This window comes from Lactuca saligna, chromosome 3, assembly GCF_052625555.1.
Source record: "Lactuca saligna cultivar CGN05327 chromosome 3, ASM5262555v1, whole genome shotgun sequence".
Lineage (NCBI taxonomy): Eukaryota > Viridiplantae > Streptophyta > Magnoliopsida > Asterales > Asteraceae > Lactuca > Lactuca saligna.
This window is the reverse complement of record NC_136419.1, coordinates 34740205-34748203: the sequence shown is the minus strand read 5'-3', so window position 1 is coordinate 34748203 and position 7999 is coordinate 34740205. Positions and strand designations below refer to the sequence as shown.

Sequence of the window (7999 nt, the reverse complement as noted above, 5' to 3'; positions counted from 1 at the left end):
CACGTAAAGTTGGAAACTTTACGTGGTAACACAGCTTATTGGACCCAGATCTATCATTTGCATGTGTTGGATTCAAGAGAAATCGAGTAAAAATCTGTTGCATGGCGGCGACTCGGCGAGTCGGAAGAACGACTCGACGAGTCGGGTCGCAAGTCCCGAGTTCTTCAGTTTTATCAGTGTCGAGTGGACGAGATGAGTTAGGGAGTGGACTCAGCGAGTTGAGAGTAGACTCAATGATGGAGGGACTCGGCGAGTTTGTTCATACAACTCGGCGAGTCCAAGGCAATCTTCTCGGGGATCAAGAACAACTCGTCGAGTCTGTTCATACGACTCGGCGAGTCGGATGAAGATCATCTGAGTTCTTGGATCCAGAGGGTACTCGTCGAGTCGATGCCACACTCGACGAGCGTCAGCGTGTAAGAGCTGAGAGGTGAGACTAGGACTCGGCGAGTTGGGTATCCCGACTCGGCGAGTCAGCCTTGAGTAAGTTGACTTTGACCAAGGGTAAAAGAGTCATTTTACCCCGAGTGTAGTGTTAGTAATTGATTGAGTGTGTTTATGGATTTGTAGCCGAGGAGATTCAGGAGCAGCAGCCGTTAGCTTTCCGAGCCACACACTCATCCGCTAGCTTACGAGGTGAGTTTCCTTCCAGTAGGGACGGGTCTAAGGCCACAATGCCGGCCCGTCCAGTTAGTAGTAGTTTCCGGACTTCGGTCCGATGTAGTAGTTAGTATGTTTGATGCCTTCGTGGTTCAGACATGATTTATGCGCTATGTGTTATGTGTTTTATGTTCCGGGCTACGGCCCGATGCAGTATGCAGTATATTTGTTATGATATGCTATGCTATGCTCAGTTAGTTCCGGACTTCGGTCCGATGCAGGGGACACGGTCCCAGTCAGTTCCGGACTTCGGTCCGATACAGTCAGTTCCGGACTCCGGTCCGATGCAGTTAGTTCCGGACTCTGGTCCGATGCAGCTAGTTTCGGACTTTGGTCCGATGCAGGGGACAAGGTCCCAGTCAGTTCCGGACTTCGGTCCGATGCAGTTTCCGAGCCTCGGCCCGATGCAGTGGGCAAGGCCCAATATGTGTTTATATGTTATTGTATGGTATGTGGTAATTTGGTGGAGCTCACTAAGCTTCGTGCTTACAGTTTCAGTTTTGGTTTCAGGTATTTCCGCAAGCAAAAGGAAGAGCACGGGGTGACGGCATCGCACCCACCACCGCCTCAGCTTTAGCCTGGGATTGATTTAGTTGTTTGATTTGATGTAGTATGATACAGTTTTCCGCACAGAATTTTATTATGTTTTGGAACATATCACGCATGGTTTACTTATATGATACTCTGATTTCAGTTTTGATTATATTAAAAACAAAAATTTTTGGTCGTATTTTTTGCGTCGATCTCCATCCAAAACACGAGCTTCTACCCCAAATACAGGTGAGATAACCACCGTTCTTCGACCATCATCACATCTCCACTACTTCTCACCGTTCTTCGACCATCATCACGTCTCCACTACCACCGTGCATTCGGAAAGTTTTCTGCGACACCACATCCTTATTATTCCATCTCTGGTGCTTCAACGTTCATTCAGTTATCACCTGGCGGCCTAGAACTACCAAGGTTCCATCGGGCGACAAGTACATCGGGATGTTACAGGAACGACGACGACCATCTCCCTACTCCGCTTTTTCAATATCATCGAACTTATTGCCACATCGGTCCTACTGTCGGTGATGTCTTGGGGGTGTGCGCCAGCGGTGGTTACGTCGGCAGTAACCATATGCAAGGTGAATCAACATTTAAATATCGTCTTTGATTATATCAGTTTTAATTTCTTTTCTATTTTTGCTTTCGGAATTTTTGTTCGATACCCATCCTAATCCTAATCACGTCTTCTTATTGAGGGTTTTACATTTTTCCTGTTTCAATTTTTGACTTTGGGTTAACATTTTGCACTGAGAACGGATTTCTTCTGACTTTTGGGACCATAATAATTGATATTTCACCTAATATCTACCCTGCTACTCTGATTCCTCCTTTCTTACTCCTCAGTCTTCAATTGTGAACCACAGCTGACCCTCCTGCTTGGTGGCTAATTTGCTGACATCCGGTGACGCTTTGGTCTCTTACCTATAGGTTTGTGCTCAAACTTTGTTATGCGATGTACCTTTTATGTATGTTATTGTAAGGAATTTATGTAAGATTAAATTGCAACTCTTCTTTCTTTGGAATTTCCTTAACTTCTGATACTTATGCTCAAATTGTAAGTAAGTTTCAAACGTAAGGGCAATGTTTTCAATTTGTTTACATACAATACAGGTTAGATTGGTAACCCTTTTTTTATATGTTGTTTAGGTTAAATTGGTGATGCTCCCTGTGTGAGTAGACTCTAATTAGAAGTTGGATTCAGGAATGGAAGAACTAGAAGGTGATGTTTCTTCCTCTTTCATGTTTCAACTTCCTCCCTTTATTGTGTCAATTTTGCCTTTATTGATGACAAAAGTTTTTTGATTAATAACAGCAAAGTGAATCTCCGAATGGAACCCAACACAGCCATAACGTTAGGTGATCTGGTAATCATTCATTTTTTCACAACAACAATGGGAACATGCAGTGAATGAGACAAATGTAAGGAATTTTAGGTGTGTTATTGTGAAATCACATATATGTATGTAAGCAATTTGATACAAAATGTACTTTTAAGGATTTTAATATAGAGAAAAGCCTCCAGTGACAGATTTCCTCTATTACTTTTATTTCGTACAGGAACAGCAACAAATGGAAGGTTGCTTTTTTTATTCCAACATGGTTCATTTATACATGGTTATATAATTTGTGTTTATAAGATTGGGGAAAATACACCTGTTAAAATCTTTGCTAGGAACGAGAAAGGAAGAACAATAAACCAAATAAAGAGAGAAAAAAACATGTATGCAAACATTCTAATTGTTTTTTTTTTTAATCTCTGTTAGGGTTAACCGGTTAAGTGATAAGATGAGAAGGGACAACTTAAACGGAGGTAATCACTAATTCACTCAAATTGAGGTTTTACTATAGGTAATCATTTGTATATGTTGTTTTTTTACATGTTAATGGATATTCAAAATTATTTACACTACTGCGCCCTAAACATAAAACGGGGATAAATATACAAGAAGATTTAAGAAAATACATTGTTTAAAAATGTTTTGAATATATCTTATATTGTTAACTTAGAAATATCATCATATAATTATTACTTTATCTTTTATCGATTTACTGTTTGTGGTAATTATTTCATTTTGTTATATATGCCAATTTAGGATATTAAATGAGTTTATACTTTATGTAGTATGCTCACAAGAAGCGTGCTCAAGAACGGTGCAACAATAATGGTGACATAACATGGGAGATACGTCATCAGGTATGCTATTGTTATCCTATATATATATATATATATATATATATATATATATATATATATATATATATAATCCTTATTGTTTTATAACTTTTTATAACAAACGGCATATACATTATTTCAAATACGAACTTCAGTAGATGATCCATTTACAAGAACTAGAATACGTTAAATCTAGAAGGATCAATGGAAACAGTTTTGGAAGTAAGAAACAAAGATGCAGTTAAGTTAAAGAAAATGAACCAAAAAAAGGTTGAAGCCTGAAAGGGTATAAAGGTCATTTGACAACCAAAACCAAACTTCACTCGAGTTCTTCAAATTCATAGTATATTCTTACAATGCTAAAAATTATCGGTTTTGGTCTCATACAAAGATACGGAATTTAATTATTATGTTGCCTCCAATCTTTATTACAATATGTATAAAGGCTTCAAATTTTATTTATTTTTGATGTTTTGTGGGTACTGGACAGAATCACGGTCAATCGAAGCATTACAAGGTACGATCACATTATCGCCTCAAACATTTCTCTTATCCCATGATTTTTTTTTCTGTACATTCTTTCATTTCTTTACCTTATGAATGCTTCATTCGTTTTTCTCTGTGGGTTTTCAGTTGATTTTATTGCCAATACACTTGGTGGTCGCTTTTGAAGCATATCCAGGTAATTTGATCACATTTTACGTGAAATAACCAAAATATCCCTTATAAGTTTTGAAGAAGAAGATGCAAACAATTTTGCTTTTATAATAAACAAGGGAATCAAACATGGATTTTCCAAATTTAGGCAAAATTTTGTTATGTTATTTTTACATCCAAACACACCACATATTAAAATCTCATATTCCAATTCTTTTGTTTTGTTTTTTCTTCAACCTGCTACCACGATGTAAGTTTAACAATTGAGTTGTACTTCCATGTTTAGAGGCTTGCTTTGGATGTCTTAGATTTGACAAAAGTTTAATTCGCCTCTAGTGGTAAGGTTTTAATTTATTTATTTTTTAAAATAAAATTTAGCTTATATTTTTTAAAAATCTTTTTGATTCTAATATGGAAAATTTTTTATAGGTACCTGGAGCTCTAATGGTATATTATCTTATTTATTGATTTATTACTTTCATTTCATTTAGGTGTCAATTTATGCAAATATGAAAACTTCAAATGGGTGGAATTTGGATTGAATGCAAGAAATAGTTGGGTCTTTTTTCTTAAAAGAGCATTGTACTTTGAAAAAAGCTAATAGTTTCAGATAGTTTTTAAGATTGCTGGTCATTCAATATTGTTACATTCAACCATGTTTTTCTATGTTTTCTAATGATTCCTTATTTAATCATTATATTCAAATCATGATTGTGTTTTTTGTTCATCTGTGTAGCTTTAAGAACCCAACATGTCTTTTAAAAAGAAAATAGATCTCAGCTTATTTCTACTTTATTTCACTTTTAAGCATCATACTTTTATACTCAACCAACTATAGCATTCTACTTCTATGACGAAGGTCTGATAAATGATGACACCATAATGTCATCCGTCAGTTTTCTTTGACGTTAGTGGCGAATCCAACCCCCGCGAAGCGGGGTTTCTTATCTAGTTAGGGATGAAAAAAGTATTAATATTCATTTATGTGATAAATAAAAATTTTGGTTTTTATAGAGGTGATTTTCTGCATGCTAGCATATTTAATTGCAAAATTAACAATAAAAAAATAAATAAATAAATAAAAAAGACACATCTGTGATATGTATTTTTTTCAGGTTTGGTCTAAATCTCAATTTTTTGGATTTGTGGTCTTTTTGATTAGTTTTGTTGTGTATTTGGTCCCTTGAAATATTGAAATGACTATAATACAATTGGAGTATTTATTTTATATTTTTCTTTCATTTTTTAAAACCTAATAATTATTTATTTATTTTAATAATAAAAAATAAGAGGGGGCCCCACCTCCTCTCTCTCTCTCTTTCTTTCTCTCTCTCTCTCTCTCTCTCTATATATATATATATATATATATATATATATATATATATATATATATATTCTAATAAATGAATAATTTTATTTTCTTCTTGCCAAGTGTCATACTATTAGAACTCATCATTAATATTGTATGTTACATATTATGCCACTTGTCAACCTATTAATTATCAATTTCAAATTTCAAATTTTAAAATATTTACTTAAATTACATTAAAGTATTAATTGATTCTCCATTTTAAATTTCAAATTTTAAATTTTTTTTCACTCTAATTATATTAAATTAATAACATTAGATTAAAAAATAAAATAAAATTAATACAAATTATAAGGTGATATAACTTCACATATTTATTTAAATCAATGATTATAATTTTATATAACTAGAAAAATATCTCTTAAGTAATAATTTATTTAAAATAATTGATTAATATTTTTGATTTTTTAATATAAAAGTTTTATTAATTTTATAACCGTGGTTCTCACGGGTTATAAACTAGTATGTGTGTGTGTGTGTGTGTATATATATATATATATATATATATATATATATATATATATATATATATATGGGAAAAGTGAATATACCTTTAAGGGTATATAAGCTTAGGTACCCAAACTCACCATACTACTTCGTTTTGTATTATATAATACATTCTAATTGTCTAATGTTCTTATAATATAACTTCTAACTTGATTTATTTCCATAATTTTTATAAATTACACATTTATCTTCATCTTACATAATTTTCATTTTCAACTACAATATATGTAGCCTAATATGTGTTCGACAAAAAGATGTGATATAAGAGAAAGATAATAGTGAATTTCAAAAATCTTGACAGTATATCAAGTTAGAGGTTCATGTTTAAGAAAATTATTATGAATATATTAAACAAAACGATGTATTATGGTGTGTTTGGGTACCTAAGCTTATATACCCTTAAGGGTATATTCACTTTTCCTTATATATATATATATATATATATATATATATATATATATATATATATATATATATATATATATATATATATATATATAAAGGATCAAATGAGAACACCTAAAAGGTTGAGAACACAAGAACAATTGTGAACCAATCATTTCATAAGGGTATAAAAGGAATTTTACCATGTAATTAATTATGGAAAAGTAGTTATGAGGAATTAATTAATCCTACAATCATGGGATGTATTATTTTCAATATTGATTTTTTATATTTTTTATTAAGGAAAGGTAAAAAGACATTTTTATTAATTTTTCTTTCAAAACTAAAAATCAAACGTTTTTTTTTGTCTTGTATCACATATTAATATAATTTAAATCATATTTTAAATGAAATATTAAAAAAAAGTCAATTTTTTCAACTTTTCGAAATTTAAAGAGACAAAAATATTAAAAATTATATTACATGATTCAAACCATTTTGATCATAACAAAATAAAAACAGTTTTAAAATTTTAATGATTCTATTTTTTAATATTATATATATATATATATATATATATATATATATATATATATATATATATATATATATATATATATATAGAGAGAGAGAGAGAGAGAGAGAAATCATTTGTTGTTGTATTCATAAATGATTATGTATATTCATTAATGATTATAGGTAACAAATAAATGTTGGAATGAATAAAGCACCATACAACGATAAAAAAAACACTACGATTATAATCATAGATTTATAAAATACATTACATTAATAGAAAAACCAATACATTTGTAATCAAATGAATAAAGGAGAACATGAGGATAAAAAAAAACTAATTTAATTTTAATCATAACTAAATGTAGAGGATAAAAAATGTAGTTTGTTGTAATTTTCCTTGAGGCTACCATTTCACAGAAAAGCAAAAAAGGGGCTCATTTGATCATTCTTATTCTTGGATTCACACTTGCAAAATCAAGTTCAACAGTATTAAAATAAATCACAAACTATTCTTCACTAATTCACAAATGAATGTTTGTGTCTCCTTTTATAATCATATATAAAAAAGTAATAATTAACTATAACCTTTTATATTATGGTATTATTCATTTATGATTTATAGTTATATTTATTTACGATGAAAATCTATTTCAAAACCATTTTGAAGAAAATTACTCTAAGAGTGTTTTTTTAATTATTTTACACAAATGATTGGCTACCTTTAAAATACCAACATATATGAATAATATTTTAAGTTAACAAAAAGAAATATATTAAATTTAGCAACAAGCATTGAAATTGAGTCTCAGCCCTTCACACATGTCCACAATTGAACATATTTAAAAAACATATGTCCACAGTTGAATAAATTTAAAATTATAGATGATTAACACTTATGAGACTAACTATCTATTATAGTCTTTTGACTTAATTAATTTGGAACCTGAAATCTTTCATGAATGAAATAGAGCAACATAATCATACTTTAAAAAATAAAAATCATTAATGATCAATTTATAAACTAATCATAAATATTTATACAGTTATGCCCAAAACAAATTAACAAAGCACAACCATGATAAAATATGGAAATTAGAAGACTTACCGTGACTCCAATATGAAACTTGTTCACATCAACAGACTTTGTCAAATATGATTTAAGCATCAAGAACAAT

At 31.0% G+C, this 7999-nt stretch overlaps 1 long non-coding RNA gene across 10 annotated transcripts; it reads left to right on the top strand.

The window, feature by feature from the left end:
* The first annotated feature begins 1354 nt into the window (after positions 1 to 1354).
* Positions 1355 to 4772, top strand: LOC145035159 (uncharacterized). Of its 10 annotated transcripts, none has more exons than XR_013678325.1 (11): positions 1356 to 1793; positions 2059 to 2142; positions 2362 to 2434; positions 2528 to 2634; positions 2773 to 2791; positions 2979 to 3025; positions 3338 to 3409; positions 3879 to 3905; positions 4022 to 4070; positions 4332 to 4383; positions 4475 to 4772. It is a non-coding gene; the product is annotated as an uncharacterized LOC145035159 (long non-coding RNA). The 10 variants fall into 10 exon arrangements; XR_013678323.1 differs by having other exon boundaries at positions 2528 to 2648; XR_013678329.1 differs by lacking the exon at positions 2773 to 2791 and having other exon boundaries at positions 1355 to 1793; positions 2979 to 3063.
* Positions 4773 to 7999: the final 3227 nt, after the last annotated feature.